The 27,680-nt window shown below is 43.1% G+C and overlaps 1 long non-coding RNA gene across 2 annotated transcripts in view; it reads right to left on the bottom strand.

The window, feature by feature from the left end:
* Positions 1-25,126, bottom strand: part of LOC123349389 — a 53,111-nt gene extending 27,985 nt beyond the window's left edge. The window contains exons 1-2 of one of the 2 annotated variants that reach the window (XR_006573524.1): positions 24,983-25,126; positions 23,497-23,688 (exon numbers count right to left, since the gene is read on the bottom strand). This is a non-coding gene — a long non-coding RNA (uncharacterized LOC123349389). Of the gene's footprint in view, positions 1-1,391; positions 1,548-21,738; positions 22,141-23,496; positions 23,689-24,982 lie in introns of those variants that run through there. The other variant, XR_006573517.1, reaches the window with a different exon arrangement.
* Positions 25,127-27,680: the final 2,554 nt, after the last annotated feature.

The following is a 27,680-nucleotide window of genomic DNA, read 5'->3' as shown; positions in this document are numbered from 1 at the left end:
AAGGTTCAGAGAAGGGCAACTAAAATGATTAGGGGTTTGGAAGGGTCCCATATGAGGAGAGATTAAAGAGGCTAGGACTTTTCAGCTTGGAAAAGAGGAGACAAAGGGGGGATATGATAGAGGTGTATAAAATCATGAGTGAGGTGGAGAAAGTAGATAAGGAAAAATTATTTACTTATTCCCATAATACAAGAACTAGGGGCCACCAAATGAAATTAATGGGCAGCAGGTTTAAAACAAATACAAGGAAGTTCTTCTTCACTCAGCGCACAGTGCTATTACTTGAATCTCTATGCTTTGTTAAGTAAACTTAGATATGTTTGTTGTGAAATCAAATAAGTGCTGTGCCTTAAATGAAGAGGTGAAACTGGTAAACTGGGGTGGTACTTTTTTGGGTTTTTTTGGGAAGCAGTAAATTTTTGAATACTGAGCCTGTAGAATAGAAGAGGGGCTGGACACTCCAGGGAGATGCTCAGAGGGCTTGGGTGTTGGAACACGCCTATTGCTAACCTGCAGATTGACAGCAGAGCCTGCATAGGCTTAAGAGTGCTGCTGGAATTGGGGAGCTGGCACAGATAAAGCTTCCTCGCACTAAGGGCAGGTGGTAATGAGGTGCCTTCACAACCCTGGGTACCCTAGGGAAGCACCACAGTGACAAAAGACCCAAATGGAGAGAGAAAAATAGTTATGTAGGAAATTTCAAATGCTAGAGGAAGCATTCCTTCACTGTAAATAATGCTTCCTGCAACTTCAGCTCCCCTAAGCAAGGAGGGGAAGAGCATCTTCCCGCACCAACTCACCAGCCTCGTGAGGAGGCTTTTAAAATAGGTTCAAAGGGGGCAGATGAAAAAAAGCCCACAGCTAAGCATAAAAAGGTGATTTTTAACAAAAAGCTAGAGGTTTGGGGTGGGAGAGGGGAGAAAGAATATGAAAATTACAATAGAGGCATAGGAACAACACAAGGGAAATCGGGGGTGGGGAGGAAATCTGCTCAGTATCTCATATTTATACACAAATGTAAGGAGTAGGGGGAATAAACAGGAAGAACTGGAAATATTAGTACATAAGCTAATTGTGACTTAATTGGCATCACAGATGTGGTGGGATAAAGCTAATGGCTGGAATCTTGGCATGGTGGTACAGCTTTCTCAGGAAGGAAAAAAGGGCGAGGTGTTATATCATACATACATACACTTGTTCTGAGATGCAGGATGTGGTTAGAGGCACACCATTTATAAGTCTCTGGGTAAAGATTAAGGGAAAACCCAACAGGCGACATAGTAAGGGTCCATTATTGGCTACCACATCAAGAAGATGCTGTGGATAAGTCATTTGTGAAATAAACAAATATCCAAAATACAGGTCTACTATAATGGGGGACTTTAACTAACCATACATCTGTTGGAAGAGTAATATGGGAAAGCACAATATTTCCAATACGTTCTTGGAATGTAGTGGTGACAACTTTGTGTTTCAGGAAGTGGAAGACCAGGTGGACCACCATTTTAGACTCAACTCTGCCCAACGGGGAGGAAGTGATTGCGAATCTGAAATTGAAAGGCAAATTGAGTGAAACTCATCATTAAAGAATAGATTTCATAATTCTAAGAAAAGGAAGAAGTGAGAGCAGCAGAACAAGGATAATGGACTTAAAAAAAAGGGAGCAGATTAACTCAGAACTGGTAGTTAAGGTCCTGTGGGAAGAAAATCTAAGGGATAAAGGAGCTTTAGGATAATTCAGGCTGTGTCTACATAGCCACTTTCAGCGCTAAAACTTTAGTCTTTTCACACCCCTGAATAAACACTCCTCGAGTGACAAAAGTTTTAGTGCTGAAAAGCACCAGCATAGACAGTGCTTTAATCACTGGGAGCCATGCTCCTGGCACTAAAGCTACCACCCCTCATTTGGGCTGGTTATTTTTTAATCGCTGGGAGAGCTCTCCCCAGGCTATAAAGCAGGACTACACTGCCCATGTCACAGCGCTGTCGCGGCCATGTTGTAAGGTGGGCAGTGTAGACATACCCTCAGTTGCTCAAGGAGAAAAATATTAAAGGCACAACTGTAAACTAGCCTGATACAAAGGAAAGATAGGATGAGGTCAATATGTAAGCTCATTAATGATCTGAAAAACAAAACAAAGAAAAAAAAACACCAAAAAAGGAATCCTACAAAAAGTGAAAACATGAATTCTTAAGGAGTACAAAATAGCATAAAGCATGTAGGGACAAAATCAGAAAGGCTAAGGCACAAAGAGTTACATCTAGCAATAGACATAAAAAGCAATTAAAAGATGTTCTTTAAATACACGAGGAGCAAGAAAAAATGAAGTGTCAGTCCTCTACTTAGCAGGGAAGGACAGCTAACAACATCAAAAAGGCTAAGATATTTACTGTTATTTTACTTCAGTCTTCACTAAAAAAAGGTTAAAAACACAATATTAACACCATGGGGGAAGGAATATAAGCTAATGCATATAAAGAAGTTGGTAGGTCCTGATGAAATTAATTCTAGAGTATGTAAGGAAGTAGATGAATCAATTTTCTTTGAGAACACATGGAGGACAGGTGAGATCCCAGAGGACTGAAGAAGGGTAAACCTTGTGCTTATCTTTAAAATGGGAACAAAGAGGACCCAAGGAATTCTAGATTAGCCATTTTAACTTTGATACTTGGAAAGATATCTGCACAAACTATTAAAAACAGTCAATTTGTAAGCACCTAGAAGATAACAGGATTAATAAGAAATAGCCAGCATGGATTTGCCCAGAACAAATCATGCCATGCCAAACCAATTTCCTTCTTTGATGGGGTTACTGATCTAGTGGATAAGGGGGAAGCAGTATGTGATCATCTTGATTTTATTATAGCTTTTGACACTGTTCCACAACACACACTCATAAGCAAACTAGGGAAATGCAGTCTAGAAGAAATTACTATAAGGTGGGTGTACAACTAGTTGAAAGACAATACTCAAAGAGTAGTCATCAATGGTTTGCTGTCAAACTGAGACGATGCGTCTATTGTGGTCCCACAGGAGTCAGTCTGTCTGGTACTATTCAATAATGTCATTAATGACTTGGATAACGGAGTGAAGAGTATGCTTATAAAATTTGCAGCTGACAGCAAGCAGGGAGAGGTCGCTAGTACTTTAGAGGACAGGATTCGAATTCAAAACAAATTTGAGAAATTGGAGAATTGGTCTGAAAAAACAAAATGAATTTCAATAAAGACAAAAGCAAACCACTACCCTTAGGAAGGAAAAATCAAATGCATAACTATCAAACTAGCTGGCGAGGTGGTAGTACCGCTGAAAAGGATCTGGGAGTTACAGTGGATCACAAATTGAATAGCAATCAACAATGTGATGCAATTGCAAAAAAGACTAATATTCTGGGGTGTATTAACTGGAGTGTTTATGTAAGACATGGAGGCTCTACTCAGCACTAGTGAGCCCCCAGTTAGAGTACTGTGTTCAATTCTGGGAACCACACTTTAGAAAAGATGTGCACAAATTGGAAAGAGAGTGCAGAGAACTATAAAAAAAAGTTTAGAAAACCTGAACTATGAGGAAAGGTTAAAAATACACTGGGCATGTTTAGTTTTGAGAAAAGCAGACAGAGAGGGCCTGGTAACAGTTGCCAGACATTTTAGGGGTGTTATAAAGGGGACTGATCAATTGTTCTTCATGTCCATGGAAGGTAGGACAAGAAGAAGGGTTGATCTTCAGTAAGGGAGGCTTAGGTTAGATATTAGGAAAAACTTAACTATAAAGGTAGTTAAGCTCTGGAATAGGCTTCCAGTGGGCAATGTGCCACAATAGGGAATTCAATTTAATGAAAAGTAGCACTTTGAGACAGTTCAAACAAATAAATGAAACATTTAGATTCAGGAATATGCTGAAAAACAAGTGCTTTGTTTTGATAAAAAAAATGGCAAAAATGAAATTTATAACCATTTCCAAATAAAATTGTTAGCATTCCGCCCACCCCCAGAGAACAAAAAAGAAAGATATATTTTAACTTTTTCCATATTCAAGATGAAAACAAGTATTGAAATACTGGAATTTCCTGCTTGATGAAAAATTCATATTTTCAACTCAGCTCCAATTTGAGCTGACTGAATACAAGTTCTGTAATAAAACATTGCAGTCAAATAATTTGGAAGCAAAAGAGGTGGCAGATCATCTGGGTATTACACCAGGCTTAGTCACTGGTTCATATAAGGAAAGTCATTTATCCTTATTTTACCAATGAGGAAATTGATGCAGAGAGACTAACTGTATTCACCCATTTGTGGAAAGTGTTTTCTGATCTCCAAATGAAAGGCACTACATGAGTGCCAAGTACTATTATTAATCTGGATGCGTAAAAGAATTATTCATCCAGATGACTATTAGGTATATACACCATACACATGTAAAACCCATGTAAAATTAGTATCAGAGGGGTAGCCATGTTAGTCTGGATCTGTAAAAGCAGCAAAGACTTATAGACTAACAGACATATGTGGCACCTTATAGACTAACAGACACATTGGAGCATGAGCTTTCGTGGGTGATGCATCCGACGAAGTGGGTATTCACCCACGTCTGTTAGTCTATAAGGTGCCACAGGACTCTTTGCTGCTTATGTAAAATTAGGTTAGGAAAGAGGTAGTCGGTAATTAATGTTGGCAATTTTACATGAAATACAGACAACTAATAGCTAAGATTGCTCTACTGCTAAGTCTGATTTTCTCTGCTATGTTAGCTCAAGTGTTTTGAGTATTCCAGGATCTTAGGAAACAACAGGTATCTGTTGTTACCTTCCATGAAGTGACATGAAAAAACAGATTTGCAGCACTGGTCTGTTATGAACAAATAGCTCTGTATTTCTAACTGCTCAGAACACAGCTGTCTCTCTTATCTTAATTTCATTGCTTTAATTTTATAGATCACTATTGTATCTGTGGGCACAGCATCCTTCCTAGATATACAATCTAGGTCTACTTAGCATACTAAGTACTTTAGTGGGAGGGATAGCTCAGTGGTTTGAGCATTGGCCTGCTAAACCCAGGGTTGTGAGTTCAATCCTTGAGGGGGCCACTTAGGGATCTGGGGCAAAAATTGGTCCTGCTAGTGAAGGCAGTGGGCTGGACTTGATGACCTTTCGAGGTCCCTTCCAGTTCTAGGAGATTAGTATATCTCAAAAAATAAAAAAGCATAGATTTGGTCTAAAAAGACTTCAAAAGAGCAAGGTGCCTATTCTACGCAAGTCCTATTGTTAAACCACCATCTTTTGTCCCCCGCCCCTCAGTTTCACCTGTTAATAACGTAAAATTTATATAATTTTATAGACTTCAGTGGGAGCTATGTGTGCTCAGCACTACAACTAGTTAGGAATTCTTCAACAAAATGTTTTTTCCCCCACCCATCATATGCAGATATATTAAAACTAAAATTATTCATGGGAAAGGGTCAGTTTCAAGTTTCCCTGACTTAAAAACAGTTGGGGGAAAAAAGAGACTGTTTTGACATTTTCAAAGCAAAAAGTTTGAAATTTGGACTTATTTTTTTTCTTTAATACATACTATAAATTGTCAAAACTGAAACAATGTTTCAGATTGACCCAAACGAATAGTTTTTTGATTTGTCAGCCAAAAAAAGATTGATGTTTTGTCTTGATACAGGACAAGAAAAAATTCTAAGATCTTGAAAATTCTCATGGGATTGGAAAGCAGTTTCTGACTCATTTCTACTCAGCACCTCTAAAATTCAGGGCCCTTATTTCTTCAGATTGCTATATACAGATTTGAGTATATAGCGTTTGGCACAAATTCAAACATGTAGGCCCTAATGACTAATTTCTTTGCCTTATGGCACTGTCTGACTGCTCCCACTAGTCCTCTTTCAACTGCTATCTATGCAAAGCATACTCTCCCCCCCTCAAAATTCATATATCTTTGTTGCTTTGTTCTATGCACCTTCCCTATTCTTGCTCTATATAAAATATTAGAATAGATCTAATTTGCACAAATATTTACTTTAACCCTCATTCTTCCTTTCCCTACCCCATATGTCTGTGCTTTTTATTTGTCTAATCTAGGGCCTGATATTGCCCACATCTTCTCCCAAGCATAGCACTTACCACCAGAAGTAGACCCACTGAAGTCAAATTGTCATTGAGACATTATTATAACACTACAGCACAAGACCCAGGGATCACCCAAAAAAGTTAATAGGTACAGTAACTCCTCGTTTAATGTTGTAGTTATGTTCCTGAAAAAATGCGAGTTCAAGCAAAACGATGTTAAGCGAATCCAATTTCCCCATAAGAATTAATGTAAATAAGGGGAATTTTTTTTCACCAGACAAAAAACTACATATTATATAGATATACACACAGTATATGGTTTAAATAAACAATTTAATACTGTTCACAGCTATGATGACTGTGAAGCTTGGTTGAGGTGATGAAGTTAGAGGGTGGAAGAGGGTGGGATATTTCCCAGGGAATGCCTTGCTGCTATATGATGAACTAGCACTCGGCTGAGCCCTCAAGGGTTAACAGTTTGTTAATGTAGCCTCTCACACAAGGCAACACGAACACGAGGGAGAGGAGACAACATAGCAGACAGAGACAGACACATACCTTGTGTGTGGGAGAGAGGGAGATGTACACTGCCCCTTTAAGTAAGCTGACCCACTCTTCATTGTCTTTTTAAGTGGATCAGGAAGTTGAGACAGCAGCTGCTGCCCCAAGCTCTTTGTGTCTCTCTCCGTCCGTGTCCCCTCCCTGCCCTATATGGGGAAGGGGTAAGCGGGGTGCAGGAGCAGGGGGGAGGGGGACACCTTGACATTAGCCCCCCCTTCCTTCCCTGCACGGCAAGCAGGAGTCTGAGAGCAGCTCCAAAGCAAAGGGCAGGAGCAGCACATGGCAGTGGGGGGCGGGACAGCTGAACTGCCTGGCAATTGGTGGCCTGTTGGGCGGCTGCAGCACAGGGAACTTAGGGTAGTCGGGAACTGATGGGGAGCTGCCGGTCCACCCTGGTTCCAAGCCCCCACCAGCTAGCTGCAACAGGCTGCTCTTCCTGCAAGCAGTGGACAAAGCCGGCAGCTTTCAAATGATGTTAGAAGGGAGCGTTGCACAACTTTATACGAGCATGTTCCCTAATAGATCAGCAGCATAACAACGAAACAACATTAACCGGGACGACTTTAAGTGAGGAGTTAGTGTAACAGATTTAAAAACCAAAATAAAGTACTTTTTCACACAACACAATCAACCTGTGGAACTAGTTGCCAGGAGATGTTGAGAAGGCCAAAAAAGAACAGAGTTCTAAAAAGAACTAGATAAGTTCATGGATGATATGTCCACCAGTGGCTATTAGCCAAGATGGTCAGGGATGCAACCCCATGCTCTGGGTGTCCCTAAACTACTGACTGCCAGGAGCTGGAACTGGATAGAGGATAGATCACTTGATAATTGCCCTATTTTGTTCATTCCCTTTGAAGCATATGACACTGACCACAGTCAGAAGACAGGATACAGGGCTACATGGACCAAGGGTCTCACCCATGATCATTCTTTATGGCCCTCCTTTTTGTCTGACTTACAGATTGGTATATGCCATTGAAATGTCTATTTTAGTACAGGGGTTTCTGGACTATTGGCAGATAAGTCCCAGGAGTACATGGGAGTAAAATGTGCTATCATGGTCATTTTTTATAAAGTGACAAAAAATAATCAAAGTGAGATGAATGATGATTTGGCAATCAATGAAGGTTTTGGAGTTTTATTTTTGAATGCCAATTCATTCAAAAACTATGGCTTTCAATCCACATGGATCTTATGCCACTGCTTTTATTAAAAAATACAATCTCCCTGTGCAAAATTATTGCTCATTCTTGAGTAATGAAAAATATGTATAGCCAGCAGCCCTCTGATATTTGAAAATGAAAATTGATATCCAGATATTAAAGCATCAAAGTTCTGTTAATCTTTTTAGAAAGCTGTTTGATTTCAGTGCCAGAACGGCCACTTTGTTTAATGACTTTTTTTGCAACAGGTTCCCATGAGTAATAAACTTAGATTAGCTGATCCCTCCCTCACACTTCCCACCAAACCTTGTCTATATTTCTTTTAGCTTTAGGACGTAACCAATTAATGACTATGGAGACCATCAATTTACTCTGTGCATGTTTTGTTTTACCACTTTACCAAGTCTTATAAGGAAAGCTGCTTATATTCACAGAGAGGGACAGCCATGAGGCCCAATCTTGCACACTTCTCTGTTATAAGTAATCATTACTCCAGTTAGTTGTCCTGTTGACATCTGTGCAACTACTTGTGTGAGTAAAGACTACTTGCACAAGGAAGGGTTGCAGGACATGACTCGTGCAAAGTAAGCTTATTTTTAATGGCAAAACCAAAGGCAGTTGTCAAGAACACCAAGTTAATGAACCTAGGGAAAGTATTAAAAAAGAATTAAATGTAAAAGTCATATTGCAATTGAAAACTACTTATGGTACATGAGTTTGGTTTGTGGTAACGTTGCCACTCAAACCATGTTTACTCTTTCTTTCTCAGTCTCCTAAACTGTATTTTAAAAGCCCAGAAGCACTTAAAAGTACCAATTTAGGCCTCAAATTCCATTCTCCTATATTTACAAGAGTCTCTTGGCTACACTTCAGAAAGCAAGTCTTTAAAATGCTTTGGAGGTGGGAAAGATCAATGTGACCTACCCTCTCTCTGTGCTTCAATCTTATCTGGTGATTAGCTTCTGAGTCCTTAGAAGGGCCGCTCAAGAGGCTAAGTTTACACTCCCACTTGCTTAATAAATTCTCAAAACCAGAATTGAACACTTATGAGAGGTGCTGGATTGAGTGTAAGAGAAAGTGAATGCTGCTCTTTGTCCAACTAATAGCTGCAATACAGGCAGAGGTCATGCTAGTGTCCCTTTGCATGGATTTGCTAATGTGGCTCAGCCTTGTGCCGGAGGGACCACCTCTAAAGGTAAGAGGGTATTAGCAGCTCTATGCTCAGTCAATGATCTCAGACTGTTGACAAGGGTACCAATCAATGCCAAATGAGGTTTTGCAATGTGTCCATGACCACTAGGATCTGGACTGATACCTCCAACTCATTACATATGCCACCAAAGAGCTTTAAACTAGTAGTAATTTTCAGCACCAGCATCCTGGCTAGAGTCATACTGGCATTGTGTAGCTGAAATGCTCTAGGTCTTATGACCAGTCTCCAGAGCTATCCAGTTGAAAATCAATGCTGAAGTTACAGCATTTAATGACAGCCACCAGTGAAAGCCTGGGATTTCCATACAAACCCCAAAATGAAATTGGTTAGGGACAATTCATTACTTTTATTGTCTTTATTACAATAGTGCCTTGAGGCCCATTGTGCTAGGTGCTGTACAGACCCATCACCTTCTCAAGGTTACCTTATACTTCAGCGCTGCAATTCCCTTGCCTGCAAAAGTTATTCTTAACTTCTAAGAGTCACATCTTCAGAGTCTCATTGAAAAGCATACCAGGTGACTACTTGGCCAATGTCAGATGAAGATTTTATATATATTTAAAAAACAAAAACAAAAAAACACACAGGTGGAGATACAGGTGATAGAAAGTTGCTTCCTAAGCAAAACAGAAATGTGATTGCCTTCTCTGTTTTGAAATCTTCACTGCATGACAAAAGCCCATCTCATCAGGAAAAAAATGTTTCCTCTGTTAATTTAAATGCCAATACAATGATAAAGCTGAGAAGAGAGAATTAGACTTACAAGGAATTTTGAACCAAGAAAAATTGTATTTAAAAGCCCTCATTAAAAAAAGCATGCTGTTATTATATGCTCTTTGGTTAGCATATGACATGGTCTTTGTGGAAAAAGACTAGAAGGGATAGAAGGAAAGTCTCCCATTGCTAAGGCAAAATTCTGATAGAAGTCTCTCTCTCTTAAGTCAAACACATTGTGCTTCCTCACAATGTGATTGCAAAAATCTACAAGACACACACAAGTTCAAAATGGAAACAACCTGCCCAACAGGTCAAATTCATCTCACCGTACCCAAGCAAGTAATCACAATGATGTCAATAGAAGTAAGAATTCAAACGAAACCATGCTCTCCAATGTTAGCACAACCACCAAAAGAGAGAGAAAAAAAAAACGTTTAGGGTAAAAATAGTGCAAAGGCAAATGTCAAACAAGGTTTGATGTTTGTAACCACACAGGGGAGGTGATGGTAAGTAAATGCAAAGGGGCGATCTTGAATTGATACAGCCCCTGACATACCAAAGAACTTTTACAAATCGTAGTATATGCATGAATCACTTGACTCCCACTGAGGAGCAGCCAGCTTGGAGGGGGAATAACATGGTAGCTAAGAATAGTACAGAGCAGCCATTGACTTAGTTTGACTGCTATATTTGGGTGAGCCACGCATGTATATGCATGCGCTGAAGTTAGTTCCCCTGGCTCACTCACACTGCCCACCTGGAGTGATATCTTGGCTGCCGGCACTGTGGTGGGGAGGGGAGGAGAAGGGGAAGGAGAACAGCTTAATGGGGGAGCCCCAGTTGCTGCGATCACTCTGGGACTGCAGCGATGCTGCCGCTGGCAGGCTTCAGCGATGCTGCCGCTGCTTTCCTGACCCATCCCCACCTCTCTACTGGCCCTTCCCAGTCTCCCCCACAGCCTCTTCCCTTGTCCCCCACACCACGGACACTCACCATTGTACAGGAAAGAGGATGGCAGTCATGAAGGACTCCCAGCACACAAAGAGGATGAGGACAACTGGCACTAGGACACAGGAGGCAGTTTCCCGGAGCAGCCAACAGCTACCCTCTCCTGGGCCAAATGAGCCAGAAATGTGCCAGGGAAAGGAGGCTCAGCATGGAAAGGACAGGGATCCCCCCTGGAAAGCCAAGCAGAGCAAGCCCAGTTTGGCACCTGCAGAAATGGGGGGCAGTTACATGTGATGCCATGTGCCCCCCAACCCTGCACTGTAAACTACACTCATGAGAACAACATTACATCAATTAAACAGAGGAAGGGAGTACTGCACCCGGCTGAAACAGAAGGTGGAAGGCAGAATGCTTTTACCAACAGAGTCATTTAGCAATGACTCAATCACAGAATTTAAGGCCAGAAGGGACCATCGTGATCTAGTCTGATGACCTGCACATTGCAAGCCACAGACCCTTGGCCCACCCACTCCTGTAATAGACCCATAACCTTTGGCTGAATGATTGAATCATGATTTATACTAGTTTAAAGCTGCAAATGCCCCATGCCCCATGGTGCAGAGGAAGGCGAAACACCTCCCACCTACGATGTCATCTGGAATCGGACCCAGGGGAAAATTCCTTCCTAACAACAGAGGCCAAGAGTGACTCATGAGTGGCTCTGGAAGGTTTCAAGCAATCTAACTGAGTGTGGGGCTCCACATGCAGTTGTGCTGAGTGATAACAGTGCCCAGAAGGGTTTGCTGTTTGTCACCAGCAAAGCATTCTGAGACAGCCCAGGCTGGAGGGTTAAGGAATCACAGGGGTCCCACAGTCCTAGGCTGCACCCTGATGATCCTATCATAGGAGCTTGTAAGGGGAGTTAGTGTAGTGTTTTGGTTTTGTATTTTGGCAGAAAGGTTACGACAGTTACAGAGGCAGCAGTGACCCAAGGAATGGGAGAGAAAGATGTCTGGATGTGGCAGGACGTACATTATCCCGGAGCAAGTACCTGAAAAGAGCTTACTTTGTATGAATCAGAATCATAGACTCAAGAGATCATGAACTACCATCTGATAGAAGAGAAGATCCAAGGTTTGGAGATGCAGTATTGAAGGGAAGTGGAGCAAGTGGTGAGTCAATAGAAATAGCCAGGGTTTTGTACCCACAGGAGAATATAGGATGAATTGCAGAAGTTTGCAAGCAAGAGTAAAAGACACAAGGACTTGCAGCCAGAAGAAAGAAGAGGATTTAAAAGAGCTTTAAAATTAAGAATTCAAGGGAGACCATTGAAGATGCTCATGTAAACTCCACACCTGCTTCTAATATTGACTCAGAGGGAATAAAATGAGAAGAGAAACAGCAGTTCTTTCCTGACCCCAAATATGGAAATCAATTAGACCCAGAGCATGTGGACAAGACCCACTAGGCAGATACCTGGGAAAGGATTCTCTGTGGTAACTCAGAGCCCTCCCCATCTAGTGTCCTGTTTTTAGCAGCTGGGTATTTTTGCTACTGGCAGTTGTCATTAGGCCACATTTATTAAGAAAGCCTGCAAGGAATGGAAAATGGGATGAATCAGCAAGATAAGATGCCTCATGGAGGTCAAAAAGTTTAGGGGGAAGTAAGACTTGCCAAAAGCCAATCAGAGTTGGACATTACAAAGGAGATTAAAACCAAGAGTAAAAGGTTCTATAGCCATGTCAACAAACAAGGAAAGAAGTGGGACTGCTAAACACTGATCAAGGAGTGGAGATTAAGGATTATCTAGGCATGGCCCAACACCTATACAAATTCTTTGCTCAGTTTTTAATAAGGATAACGAGGGTAGGGAAGGATAGGAGAGAGGTCCTGGAGGCCAAATTTAGGCTGCTAGGTAACAGATTGAAGTCCAGAACCTTCATGGTAGCAGCCTCTGAAATGCTTCCAGTTCCACATGCAGGGCTAGACAGGCAGAACTGCAGGGTCTCAACGTGTGGATGAGAAAATGTAGGAGGGGTTTAGATTTACTAGGAACTGGGGAAGCTTTTGGAAAAGAGGGAGCTTATGCAGAAAGGATGGACTCCACCTAAACCAAAGTGGAACTTTTCTGGCACTTAAAATTAAAACGGTTGTAGAGCAATTTTTAAACTAAGGGCTGGGGGAGCACGTGTTTTGGACAGAGACATCCCTTAGGGGAGGCTCTATTAATGGAGATTCTCTAAGTCATAGTAAGGATGAGAGGATAGAAGATAAAATAGGGGTAGGATCTGATGAGAAAGTCAAATGAAAAAAATGTCTCATTCAATTACATCATGCAATGGCAGTCAGCTATAAAGTGACAAGTTTTTAAAGTGATTATATACAAATGCTAGAAGTCTCAATAATAAGATGGGTGAATGAGAGTGCCTCGTATTAAATGAGGATATTGATACAAGCAGCATGACAGAAACTTGGTGGAATGAGGATAAATCAATGGGACATGGTAATACCAGGGTACAAAATATATTGCAACGACAGACCAGGTCGTGCTGGTGAAGGAGTGGCACTATATGTGAAAGAAAGCATAGAATCAAATACCTTAAATGAACCAAACTGTACCATAGAATATGATAGTAATTCCATGCTCTAATAAGAAGAATATAGCAGTAGGGATATATTAGGCACTACCTCACCAGGATGGTGATAGTGACTGAAACGGTCAGGGAGATTAGAGAGGCTATTTAAACAAAAAAAACCAAACAAACAAAAACAAAACACTCAACAATGAGGGATTTCAACTATCCCCATATTGACCAAGTACATGTCAAGAAACTTTGTCTCTGCATCCTGTCCTGAAGTGGCACCTTAAATGACTGCTTCTTGGAGCAGCTAGTCCTGGAACCCACAGGAGGAGAGGCAATTCTTGATTTAGCCCTAAGTGGAACACAGGATCTGGTCCAATAAGTGACTATACAGTAGCTGGACCGATTGGTAATAGTGACCATAATATAATTAAATTTAACATCAATGTGGCGGGTAAACCACCACAACAGCCCAATACTGAAGCATTTAATTTCAGAAAGGGAAACGACACAAAAATGAGGAAGTTAATTTCTGTTTATGTTACAGTGCCAAAAGAGAAATCCCTGCAAGCTGCATGGAAACTGTAAAGACGCCATAATAGAGGCTCAACGTAAATGTATAACCCTGTAGTGGGGTGGTTACCCCACTCCTGCCTAGAGGGGTTAAAACAGCCCTGGAGAAGGCTGCAGCTGGGAAAAGAAAGGCTGATTGGGGAAGCAGCCACAGGTGAGGCCACACCCCAATCAGACAGCAGCTGGACCTATAAGAGGGCTGAGGGCCAGAGACTGGGGACACACATACTCTCTAGCTTTCTAGAGAGAGAAGGACCTGGCTGCCTGGGAAGCTGAGGAGGGTACCTAGGGTGGAGCAGTGCTGGGGAAGGGCAGAGGGAGCTGGGGAGCTCCAGCCTATCAAAGCCCCAGGCCGAGTAAAAGGCCCACAAAGGGGGTACTAGGGCTGTAGAGGGGCAGCCCAGGAATAGGCAGAGGCAGCTCGTCTAACCCCCCTTGCCGATGATGAGTGGTTTACAGACTGCCGTCTGCCCCAGTGAGCGGGGGCTAAGTGGAGACTGCAGTAGCCACTGAGGCAAGGTGGGGATAGGGGTTGCCCTGGGAGGAGAGACCCAGACAGACAGGGCCGGCTCTAGGTTTTTTGCTGCCCCAAGCAAAAAAAAATAAAACAAAAAATCTGCCAGCCCAAGCAAGTGCTTGGTTTGCTGGTGCCTAGAGCCCTGCAGACAGAGGGGGTACTGCAGTGGGCAGAACCCCTGGACAAAGGGCACTGGGGTCTGGGAGGGATACAGGGCCAGCGGCAGGCGAGACACCAGCCTGCAGAGGGTGCTCCAGAGCTGGAAAAGAGCTAATTCCCTGGACAACCAGCAGGAGGCGTCACGCCAGTGAGTTGTCACCCCGCCACAACCCCAAATTAAAAAAAACAACCAAAAAAGTGCCACCGTGATGAAACAAATTGAAAGAAGCAGTGAGAAGGAAAAAGGCATCCTTTAAAAAATGGAAGTTAAATCCTATTGAGGAAAATAGAAAGGAGCATAAACTCTGGCAAATGAAGTGTAAAACTAGAATTAGGAATGCCAAAACAACCCCCACCCCAAACTGAAGGGCAGCTAGCCAAAGACTCAAACAGTTATAGCAAAAAAATTTTTAAAGTACATCAGAAGCAGGAATCCTGCTAAACAACCAGTGGAGCCACTGAACGATCAAGATGATAAAGGAGCACTCAAGGACGATAAGGCCATTGCAGGAAACTAAATAAATTCTTTGCATCAGTCTTCACAGCTGAGGATGTGAGGGAGATTCCCAAACCTGAGCCATTCTTTTTAGGTGACAGATCTGAGGAACTGTCCCAGATTGAAGCGTTATTAGAGGTGGTTATGGAACAAACTGATAAACTAAACACTAATAAGTCACCAGGACCAGATGGTATTCACCTGAGAATTCTGAAGGAACTCAAATGTGAAACTGCAGAACTACTAACTGTAGTCTGTAGCCTATCATTTAAATCAGCTTCTCTACCAAATGACTGGAGATAGCTAAAATGACACCAATTTTTAAAAGGGACTCCAGAGATGATCCTGGCAATTACAGGCCGGTAAGTCTGACTTCAGTACTGGGCAAACTGGTTGAAACTATAGTAAAGAACAGAATTGTCAGAGATAGATGAACAGAATTTGTTGGGGAAGAGTCAACATGATTTTTGTAAAGGGAAGCCAGGCTTCACCAATCTACTAGAATTCTTTGAGGGGGTCAACAAGCATGTTGACAAGGGGGAAATCCAGTGGATATAGTGTACTTAGCTTTTCAAAAAGACTTTAACAAGGCCCCTCACCAAAGGCTCTTAAGCAAAGTAAGCAGTCATGGGATACTGGGGAGGTCCTTTCATGGATTAGTAAGTGGTTAAAAGATAGGAAACAAAGGATAGGAATAAATGGTCAGTTTTCAGAATGGAGAGTGTTAAATAGTGGTGTCCCCCAGGGACATGTTCTGGGTCCAGTCCCACTGAACATATTCATAAATGATCTGGAAAAAGGGGTAAACAGTGAGGTGGCAAAATTTGCAGAGGATACAAAACTACTCAAGATAGTTAAGTCCCAGGCAGACTGTGAAGAGCTACAAAAGGATCTCTCAAAACTGGGTGACTGGGCAACAAATGGCATATGAAATTCAGTGTTGATAAATGCAAAATAGTGCACATTGGAAAACATAATCCCAGCTATATGTATAAAATGATGGGGTGTAAATTAGCTGTTACCACTCAAGAAAGAGATCTTGGAGTCATTGTGGATAGTTCTCTGAAAACATTCAATGTGCAGCGGCAGTCAAAAAAGCCAACAGAATGTTGGGCATCATTAAGAAAGGGATAGATAAGACAGAAAATATCATATTTCCACTGTATAAATCTATGGTACAACCACATCTGGAATACTGTGTGCAGATGTGGTCGCCCCATCTCAAAAAAGATGTATTAGAATTGGAAAAGGTTCAGAAAACGGCAACAAAAATGATTAGGAGTATGGAATAGCTTTCATGAGGAGAGATTAATAAGACTGGGACTTTTCATCTTGGAAAAGAGACAACAAAGGGGGGTTGTGATTGAGGTCTATAAAATCATGACTGGTGTGGAGAAAGTAAATAAGGAAGTGTTATTTACTCCTTCTCATAATACAAGAACTAGGGGGTCACCAAATGAAATAATAGGCAGCAGATTTAAAACAAACAAAAGGAAGTATTGTTTCACACAATGCATAGTCAACCCATGGAACTCTTTGCCAGAAGATGTTGTGAAGGCCAAGACTATAACAGGGTTCAAAAGAGAACTAGATAAATTTATGGAGGATAAGTCCATCAATGGTAATTAGCCAGGATTGGCAGGGATGGTGTCCCTAGCCTCTGTTTGTAAGAAGCTGGGAATGGGCAACAGGAGATGGATCACTTGATGATTTCCTGTTCTGTTCATTGCCCCTGGGGCACCTGGCATTGTCCACTGTTGGAAGACATGATACTGGGCTAAATGGACCTTTACTCTGACTCAGTATGGCCGCTCTTATGAGTTTAGGGGTTGTGGAAGGGTGGCTAAGGGGAACAAGTAGGGCTGGCTTTATCATGAGGCAAATGGAGGAGGCCGCCTCAGGAGCCGGACTGTGGGGGGCTGGGGGTGGGGGAGGGTGCCACTAGGACCCAGAGTGTAGAAATTTGTGTCTGCTGCTGGTGCATATGTATTCTCTCTGCTCTAGATGCACAGAGATGGTGGAGTGCTGTGCTGGAGGAAGGAGGGCATAAGAGCAGGGCCGCCCAGAGGTGAGGGGGCAAGTGGGGCAATTTGTCCCAGGCCCCCACGACAGTTTTTTGGGGCCCCTGGAGCGGGGTCCTTCACTCGCTCTGGGGGCCCAGGAAAACTCACAGGGTCCGGGCCCCCGGAGCTTCTTCCGCTCCGGGTCTTTGGCGGCGGGGGGTCCTTCCGCTCCAGGGCGGAAGAACTCCCCGCCGCTGAATTACCGCCGAAGACCCAGCTCTTTGGCGGTGGGTCCCGCTTCGGTGGTAATTCGGCGGCGGGGGGTCCCCACCGCGGGTCTTTGGGGCACTTCAGGGGCAGGTCCCAGAGCGGAAGGACACCCCCCCCCGCCGCCGCCGAAGACCCCAGGCCTCCTGAATCCTCTGGGAAGCCCTGCCTAAGAGACATAACAGGCAGGCAGGCGAAAAGGTGAGAGGGAATAACAGAAAGCAGCAGGAGCTGCAGGGAGAGAGAGGAGGAGGAGCCTCTTATGTACCTCTCTAGCACCCCCAGGAGCCTGGATTGATTAACACCAGCTTCTCTGGGAGCTTCCTGTTTCCTGCCACTTCCCTGAACCCACTTGAGGAGAACAGGCAGTCAACTGAAGTAGTAGGCACCAGTTAGGCCCTTAAGATGCTGTTATCTTCCTTCACTCAGGCCCTGCTACCAGCCTGTGTATTTGTCCCCTTCAACTGAGTGTTGAGGGCCACTATAGCTGGCACAGAACAGCAGTCATGAGTGAAAGAAGAAAACGCCCCTCTGGGGCAGCATTCAGAAAAAGAAAGAAAGCAAAGGAAGCTTTTCTATCTAAGCAAGAAGGAGCTCTCCTGAGATACATAGACACAAATGTTGACAGTGAGCCTTCCGGCCCCAGTGAGGATGTGAGTGGTGAGGAGATGCCTGATCTTCCAGTTAGTCAGAGTGCACATGACCTGGCAGCTACTGCAGCATCCATATCTCCATCTCAAATGGATGTAACCATGCACATTCCTAAAGAAAAGTGTAGATCGGAGAAGAGTGTGGTGGAGGCTCAAGAAACAGCGCTGCTGAGTTTAGTTCCTTAAGTCTAGATGATCCAGGACTGTGGACCCACCTAAGCAGTAGCCTGAGGGACTTCCTCGTACTGCATGGGCCACAGCAAGTGAAAAACTTCATGTTCCCCAAAGACAATGAAAACAGAAGTTTCCATCCAACACATTACTGGCATGAAATCCCCAATGGTGACAAAGTGGAGAGGCCAGGGCTTATGTACTCAAAAACCCAGAATGTTGCAAACTCTTCCAGTCTAATGTTCCAGCCACACTGGGTTCTACAGGAACAAAGGACTGGAAAAATCTGATATGCCATGTGAAGGCAGCAAATCACCAGAGAGCATTCCATAGGTGGAAAGAGCTTAAGATGAGACTAAGGTTAAAGGCCACCATAGATGATCATCATCAAGATAGTTTGCATCAGAGTCTCTTTACTGGAAAAATGTTCTGAAAAGGCTCGTTGCCATTGTGAGAATGCTTGCTACCCAAAACCTAGCACTGCGCGGCACTTAAGATCAGCTGTATGTGCCAAACAATGGAAACTTCCTTAAAAATTGTGGAGCTGATGGCTGAGTTTGATGTTGTACTCCAGGAGCATCTAAGAAGAGTCACCACCCAAGAAATGTACACACACCACTACCTTGGAAAAACAATTCAAAATGAGATATCACAGTTACTGGCAACAAAAGTCAAATACAAGATTGTGGCAGTTCTGAAGAGTGCACAGAAGTTGGCGGAGGAACTTCACACTGAAGCTATTTTCCCATCCATTCAAGAATACAAGAGTCACTGAAGAAGACAATATTTTGATTATGAGGCACGGGACAATCCCATAAGAGACCCCAAACAACCAAAGTTGAATTCTTTAACTAGATGCTAGATTGTGCAATACAGTCAGTTGAAGAACATTTCATGCAGCTCAAGGAAGACAGCAGTATATTTGGGATGCTGTATGATATTCCAAAACTCCTCACTATACCTGAAGAAGACCTACACCAGCAATGCAGGGCACTAGAGACAGTGTTGACATATGATGACATGCGCGATATTGATGCGAATGATTTAGGTGATGAACTGAAAGTTCTTTCAAGATACATTTCAGCAGGATCAACTCCAAAGGCTGTTCTGGAATATATGTGCACAAATAACATGACCACCCTCTTTCCAAATGCTTTTGTTGCTCTGCGCATACTTCTAACACTTCCTGTAACAGCTGCCAGTGGAGAACGCAGCTTCTCCAAGCTGAAGTTAATAAAAACACATCTACACTCCACAATGACACAGGAGAGGCTGGTCGGCCTTGAAACCATCTCAATAGAGCATGAGCTGGCCCAGACTATTTAAATCTTTGCAACCAAGAAGGCACGGAAAGCACCACTTTGATTAGTCATACAGATAAAAATGTCAGTGTTTACTATGCAGATAAGAAAAGTTACATTTGCTGTTCAAAGAACAGGAGTACTTGTGGCACCTTAGAGACTAACAAATTTATTTGAGCATAAGCTTTTGTGGGCTACAGCCCACTTCATTGGATGCATAGACTGGAACATACAGCAAGAAGATATTTATACATACAGACAACATGAAAAGGTGGAAGTAGCCATACCAACTGTAAGAGACCAATCAATTGAGATGAGCTATCATCAGCAAGAGAAAAAAAAACTTTTGAAGTGATAAATCGAGATGACCCATAGAAGTCATGAGAATACTTAACATGGGGAAATAGATTCAATTAGTGTAATGGCCCAACCATTCCCAGTCTCTGTTCAAACCTAAGTTAATTGTATCTAATTTGCATATTAATTCAAGTTCAGAATTTTCTCTTTGGAGTCTGTTTTTGAAGCTTTTTGTTGTAAAATTGCCACCTTCAAGTCTGTTACTGAGTGGTTAGAGTGGTTGAAATGTTCTCCCACTGGTTTTTGAACTTATGATTCCTGATGTCAGATTTGTGTCCATTTATTCTTTTGTGTAGAGACTGTCCGGTTTAGCCAATGTATATGGCGGAGGGGCATTGCTGGCACATGTTGGTAGATGTACAGGTGAACGAGCCCCTGATGGCGTGGCTGATGTGATTAGGTCCTATGATGGTGTCACTTGAATAGATATGTGGACAGAGTTGGCATCAGGCTTCGTTGCAAGGATAGGTTCCTGGGTTAGTGTTTATGTTGTATGGTGTGAGGTTGCTGGTGAGTATTTGCTTCATGTTAGGGGGCTGTCTGTAAGCGAGGACTGGTCTGTCTCCCAAGATCTGTGAGAGTGAGGGATCATCTTTCAGGATAGTTTGTAGATCTTTGATGCGCTGGAGAGATTTTAGTTGGGGGCTGAAGGTGACGGCTAGTGGTGTTCTGTTACTTTCTTTGTTGGGCCTGCCAGTAGTAGGTGACTTCTGGGTACTCTTCTGGCTCTATCTGTTTTTTCACTTCAGCAGGTGGGTATTGTAGATTTAAGAATGCTTGATAGAGATCTTGTACCAGTGGGAGAACACTTCAACCTCTCTAACCACTCAGTGATAGACTTGAAGGTGGCAATTTTACAACAAAAAACTTCAAAAACAGAATCCAGAGAGAGACTGCTGAACTTGAATTAATATGCAAATTAGATACAATTAACTTAGGTTTGAACAGAGACTGGGAATGGTTGGGTCATTACTCTAATTGAATCTATTTCCCCATGTTAAGTATCTTCACGCCTTCTATGGGTCATTTCGATTATCACTTCAAAAGTTTTTTTTCTCTTGCTGATGATAGCTCATCTCAATTGATTGGCCTCTTACAGTTGGTATGGCTACTTCTACCTTTTCATGTTCTCTGTATGTATAAATATCTTCTTGCTGTATGTTCCAGTCTATGCATCCAATGAAGTGGGCTGTAGCCCATGAAAGCTTATGCTCAAATAAATTTGTTAGTCTCTAAGGTGCCACAAATACTCCTGTTCTTTTTGCGGATACAGACTAACATGGCTGCTACTCTGAAACCTGTCATTTGCTGTTCAGGCATTTGAAAGTTAAGTGTTACTTAAAATTTTTGAACAAGGCATTTTAAGTTGTTAGTTCTCCTTTATTGGGGTAGGTAACAGAGCAGTACCATGAGAGGAGTAGAACAGGAAGAAGGCAGAATTGAGACCTTTCAAAGTTTTGGCCTGAGCGAGGGGGCATGGAGGCATCATATGAGCTCCCCGCCTCAGGTGCCAAAATATTGTGGGCTGGCCCTGGGAACAAGGATATGGAAGTAGAAATTGCAGCACAGGCGTGGTGGATATTAAACTCAAACAGTTCAATGCGACTAAATTGAGGGGTCCAAGAATAATAAAGGAACAGCACATGTAATTTCCAACCCATTAGAAATCTTTGCTATTGTATTTGTAAACTCAGGGATTGTACCCTTTGAGAATTGCCTATATTTAAGAAGGGAAAAAATTGAGCTGGGAAACTACAGGCCTGTTAGTTTGACCTCAGTTGTAGGGAAGGTCTTGGAACAAATTTTGAAAGAGAAAGTACTTAAGAGATGCAAATGGCTATTGGGATAAATTACATGGTTTCACAGAAGTTGGATCATGCCAGACCCACTTGATCTAATAAAGGCTCAGCTGCTTACACAGCACATTGCCCCCTATCAGCCCCTGCCAACAAAAAACACACCCCACTACCACACAAAAAGACTCACCTTCAGCCCCTAAGGTACGGGGCTTGTCTACTCCCCTCTCATCCAGCAAAGCTTCAACTCTAGCTCCCTTGTTTCCAGCTCCCAGGCTGCTAAATAACTGCTTGGCTTCCTTTCATCATCATCGTGTTCCTATTACACCTCTGGCGTTTAGGGCAGTGATGAAGCTCCTCCACTCCTGTCTGTTTCTGGCAAGCCTTTCAATGATTACCCAGCTGTGCCCCAGGTTTTTCAGCTCGGCTTCCACAGCCCTTTGCCATGTTGTTTTCGGGTGGCCTTGTTTTTGCTTGCAGTCAGGTGTCCATCTTATTGCTACTCTGGTGAGGAAATCAGTTTCCATCCGAAGCACATGGCCAATCCATCTCCAACATCTCCTGGCAATGATGATGCTTACATCCTCTTGGCTGCACTGTGTCAATAGATCTTTGTTTGAGATTGTTCTTGGCCAAAAGATATGGAGGATTTTTCTGAGGCAGGTTGTATGGCATGAAGACAGTTTGTACATTTCATACTTTCTCATTCTGCACTATAAAGTAGGGTTGAAAGTATTGGCTGCCTTTATAGGGTGTGATAGACCCAGGCCAGCTGGGAACATCAGAGTAGTCGAAGGGAGATATACCGGCCACTGGATAAGCAGTTTTCTGTTTCCTGAGCGACCAGAGCAGGGTCTGCTCCAGGCTAATGAGAACACCTGACTCCAATTAACCTGCTAAGAGTCAAGTGAGGCTGTTAAGCACCTGACTCTAAGGCCCCTCTGATGCTATAAAAGGGCTCACTCCAGTCAGGCCGAAGCAGGGGCGGCTCCAGGCCCCAGCACGCCAAGCAGGCAGGCTGCCTCCGGTGGCTTGACTGCGGGAGGTCCACCGAAGCCGCGGGACCAGTGGACCCTCCGCAGGCAAGCTGCCGAAGGCAGCCTCCCTGCCGTGCTTGGGGCGGCAAAATCCCTAGAGCCGCCCCTGGGCTGAAGGGAGCCAGAAGAGAGGAAGTGCGTGCGAGGAACTGGGAGCAAGAGGTGTGCAAGAAGCTGAGAGCAAGTAGGCATAGTGCTGGAGGAATGAGAAGTACAAGCGTTATCAGATATCAGGAGAGAGGTCCGGTGGTGAGGACAAAGAAGGTGTTGGGAGGAGGCCATGGGGAAGTAGCCCAGGGAGTTGTAGCTGTCGTGTAGCTGTACCAGGAGGCACTCTAGATAGCTGCAGTCCACAGGGCCCTGGGCTGGAACCCGGAGTAGAGGGCGGGCCCGGGTTCCCCCCAAACCTCCCAACTCCTGATCCAACACAGGAGGAATTGACCTGGACTGTGGCTTCTACCAGAGGGGAAGGTCTCTGGGCTGTTTCCCGACCCACAGGGTGAATCTGTGAAGCGAGCAAATCCACCAATAAGCACAGGACCCACCAAGGTAGAGGAAGAACTTTGTCACAGGGATCCTAATCAAGGCAGCCCTGCCCCCTAATCAAGGCAGCCCTGCCCACACAGCACACTGCCCCCTACCAGCCCCTACCAACAAAAACATCACACCACCACCAGAGAGACATAAGACCTCACCTTCAGCCCTGAGGTATAGAAGCTTGCCTAGTCCCAGAAAGCTTGCACTCCAGCTCCCAGTGTGTTAGGTGACTGCTTGGCTGCTTTTGTAGGGTTCCTAATCTAGGCAGCTCTGGCCCCTAATCAGGGCTCAGCTGCCTGCACAGCACACTGCTCCCTACTAGCCCCTGCAAACAAAAACAAATTATACCACCAGACAGAAAGACAAGAACTCACCTTGTTACTCCTAGGATACAGAGGCTTGCCTGCTCCCTTCTCTTCCTGCAGAACTCCAACTCCTCTGTTTTGGGTTGTTTCCTCTGTCAGTGGTTGACTGCTTGGCTGCCTTTATAGGGCTCCTGATCAAGGCAGCTCTGCCCCCTAATCAGGGCTCTGCTGCTTTCACAACACAGTCCCCCCTTCCAGCCCCTGCAAACAGAAAGAATCATATAACATAATGCAACACAACACACAGAAAAACACAACTCACTTAACTGCCCTAAGGAACAGTAGTTTGCCTCCTCCCTTCTGTTCCAACCAAGCTCACACTCAAAATCCCCTGTTTTCAGTTGTGTTTCTGTCTCCTGTGCTACTGCTCTTGACCTCAGTCCTACCATTTCTAATCTTTCAAAAATGCTGTAGGATCATTAATGACCGCAGACCACACCATTTTACATGTCATCTTAGACACAAACAACTTCAGCAGTACCGGGCACTGTGACAGCATGCTGGAGCATTCATTCAATATTAACTCCCAGGATAAAATGAACTATGAGCTCCACTTCATATAGTATTCTGTGATTGTGAATGGTTTCATCTGATGGTCTGATTTGCACTCAACACATATTTACAATTAGTGAAGGAACAAGGGAACAGATATTTCTTTCACCGTAACTAGGCTTGTACACCTATTGTGTATGTGTCAAAAGGGATTACTTACTGAATTGTCAAGAGATATATACAGTTAAAAGATTATTTTTATTTTGAGCCAAATCTACTCCCATTTAATTAATGCTCCCAGTCATTTCAGTAGGAACAAAATTTGGACCAGGACTATGGCAATTTTCATCTTTGCTCATTAAACAAGTGCAGCTGTAGAACACCTATCATCTGATAAACCAGATCCGCAGCAAACCTGCTATTCCACTCGAGTAAATCGATTGAATAAGTTCTCAATATTTTATTTCTAACAAAACAATTTTGACAATGTTTTGATGAAGCTGCCTTTTTTCCAGGGAAAGATAAAGATCAGTTGAAAATTTCAACATGCTCTCCACTGTGCAAATGAAAGGAAACACTTGGACATTTTACAATTACATTGTGACTTATTATAACCCTCGATAATCCACTACTGCTATGACTGGATCATACTAATTATCCCCAACTAGGTATTTTAAAACTACGTTTAAAACTTTGGCTTTCTTTTTTTCCCTCTTTTTTAACATTAACTGATGTAAAGTCCATTGGTCTGGAATACTCAGAATTACCCCCAGGTTTTTGTTTGTTTGTTTTTGTTTTTGTTTTGGTAGATAGGTATAGAAATTGCCAGCCTCAAGTTCTTCAGTACAGTCTTGTCAAAATCATGTACATTTTATATTTGTTAGCAGTTCAGCTGCTTCATTCTTAAATTCCTCTAACATCTGGATGATTCCCATCCAGTCCTGGTAACTTGTTCTTTATCAGTTTCATTCTGTTTGCCACCTCAGTGTCGGACTGCCCTTACCCGTAGAGCCTTGCATGGATACAAAATGTGGATGTGGATCTGCATCCGTAACGATCAAGTTGTATCCAACCCGTGAGCCACACTTCATCTTTTATCTGTATCCGCATCACACCTGCAGCATCACGCATGGTCAGGAGGAGCGTCTGTGTGTGCACTGTATAACAAAGCTGTATGCTTTAAATGTGCATACTATTATTATTTTAAAAAAACAATCTTATTATACAACTGGCATCAGAATAAATAGCCTTTGGCATTAAAAATAATAAAATAAATGTCTCAAGGCAATAATGCTCAAAATCACAAACTTGTAAAATAAAAAACTCTGCTGCCTATTTAGCTTGTGATTTATAAAGCCACCACACTTAGAGCTCAGGAGTCCCAGTTTCTTTTCACCAGCCACTGTTCTCTCTGTGGATTCATGCAAGTGGAATACTATTGCAGGGCTACAGTGCTTAATTTTTGCCCTGGCTTGTCTGGGCTGAGCCCCAACACCTCTCGACTTGGTATGTCAGCCTCCTACGGGGGATGTGAGGAGGGGAGCAAGGAGCAATGACAGGTACGCCGTGACTCTAGGTCAGTTTCCCCACGTGGGCACAGGAGGGGGGTGAGGGGCACAAGAGGCTGTGATGGGGAAGAGGAACAATGGCAGCAGGCACTCTGTGACTCCAGGTCCGTGTCTCCAGTTGAGTGCAGGAAGGGGTGCAAGGTTTAGGGAAAAAGGGGGCACAGTGTAGGAGTTGGGGTGCAGAAGGGGGAGGTGCAGGGGCTAAGTGTGTAGGAGGGGTGAGAAGGCAAGTGATTAATTTCTGCCCTATCAGGTCAGTTGGAGAGGGAGGCAGCTACTTCTGCAGAGAAAGTCAGTCTCGCTTCCCCGCCTTTGAGATCTTATATTTAGAGCCCTGCACAGATACTGTATCTGCATCCAATCCAACATCTGCAAAAATGGTCTGCGGGTATCCATGGATTTGCAGGACTCTACTTACCTGAAAAGAGCATGCTGCCCTCCCACCCCCATCACCACCTCAGAGGGAAACATTACCCATTGTTTCTTTCCTTATTCCATCCTACTACCTATCCTCAGCCATTACAATGTCTCCCAACCCCACCAGCATTAGCTAGATTTCCTCATGGTGTTCTGGTATCTTGTCTGCAGGGTTTTGGTTGGATTTTTGAATCCAGGTGCATGTGCCCTGAAGCTTTCCCATGTCATAAACAGCCTAGACTACATTGCCCGGAATCTAACAGAAAACCTCCAGAAGTCAAGAAATGTATAAGCAACAGCTGGTCTATTAGTTTCTCAATCCCACTGACACTCAAGATTGATTTCTTCAAGGAAAGGATGTGTGTGCATGAGAGATGAGGTGCTAACATGAATATTTTGTAAACTAAACAAAATACCAAGTTTAATTTAAGATTTGGGCTGAGGTTCAGGTCATTTGTTTTTCTTTATCTGATTCAGCTACTGTCATAGAAGATTATCTGGGAGAACATTTGACCTACATTAGAGTCAATATTTCCCAGTCAAACTGAACTTTGGTGGGGAAATTGTTTTCATTTTAGTGCTATCCCTTTAAGGCTGGGCAAGAGGGAGACTGACCTTTTATTCACCACTACCCCATGTGCTGTTATGGGAAATGAGAGTGAATGTCACCCAAAGCATCGCATGCATTAAAGGCATGTGGAAGTGGTGCAGTGAAAGTAACAGTTATAGGTGTAGTACGGTTCAGACCTGGAGCAAGAGAGACAAGTAAGTGATAGGAGGAAGCCTGAGATAAAGATAGAGGGGACCACATCCTGCACGGAGACTAATCTCTGAAATGGGTCAGAGAGGAAACTTTGAAATCTGAAAAGAAATGTGATTTGAAATTAAAGATAAACAGAGACAGATCTGAAACTATCGAGTGAAAAAGCCAAGGCTAAAGAGCTATTCATGGTATCTCTGGGAGATATATTCCGGCAGAAGATGGGAAAGTGATTATAAAGTCTAATTTTTAAAATGCACTATCTTGTGGCAGAGGACATATAACAACCTTTCCCTCCATCACAAAAATATTTTTTACAATGCTTTCCTTTACAAGGTACTATCTTTCTAAGGTTTTATTCCATGCCTGCTAGGGTCAGTGCTGCCAACTCTCAGAATTTTGATCATGAGTCTAATCAAGTTTTTCTTAAACCTCCAGCTCCTGCTTTCATGCGAATGTGTAAGAATCTCACTTTTCATTGAAAAAAAGCTCTAGTCTTTGTGGTTGTGGAGAAAAGCTTTAAACCATGACAGCTACAGGCTCCAACACTAAAAGAAACAAAAAAAACCCCTATCATTTTAAAATCTTATATTTAAGCCAATGAAGATTTTGCGGGGGGAGAGGAGTCTGACTCAATTTTTGAATTCTTGGTGTTGTCAATAATGTATTTATTCTTCATAACTTGCAGTGACATGATTCCTAACCCCCAAAACGTTTTTGGAGGAGATCGTCTATAAAAAGAGGACTACAAACTAGCAAATCATGTGAGTTTCTGAAACACTGCCCTGCAAAGATCTGCAATATACGAGTTCCATAGAGTGAGTCTAGCTGAGCAGCGAATTTGAAAAGGTAATTTAAGCAAATAAAATCCTAATATAAATTTGTCTGAGATATATTGACTTGGGAGAGGTTACTCTCATGGAGTTGTCTGACAATTTTCTTTGTCTTTAAAATCA

This window comes from Mauremys mutica, chromosome 1 (genome assembly GCF_020497125.1).
Source record: "Mauremys mutica isolate MM-2020 ecotype Southern chromosome 1, ASM2049712v1, whole genome shotgun sequence".
Classification (NCBI taxonomy): domain Eukaryota; kingdom Metazoa; phylum Chordata; order Testudines; family Geoemydidae; genus Mauremys; species Mauremys mutica.
This window is presented reverse-complemented; position numbering and strand designations above follow the sequence as displayed.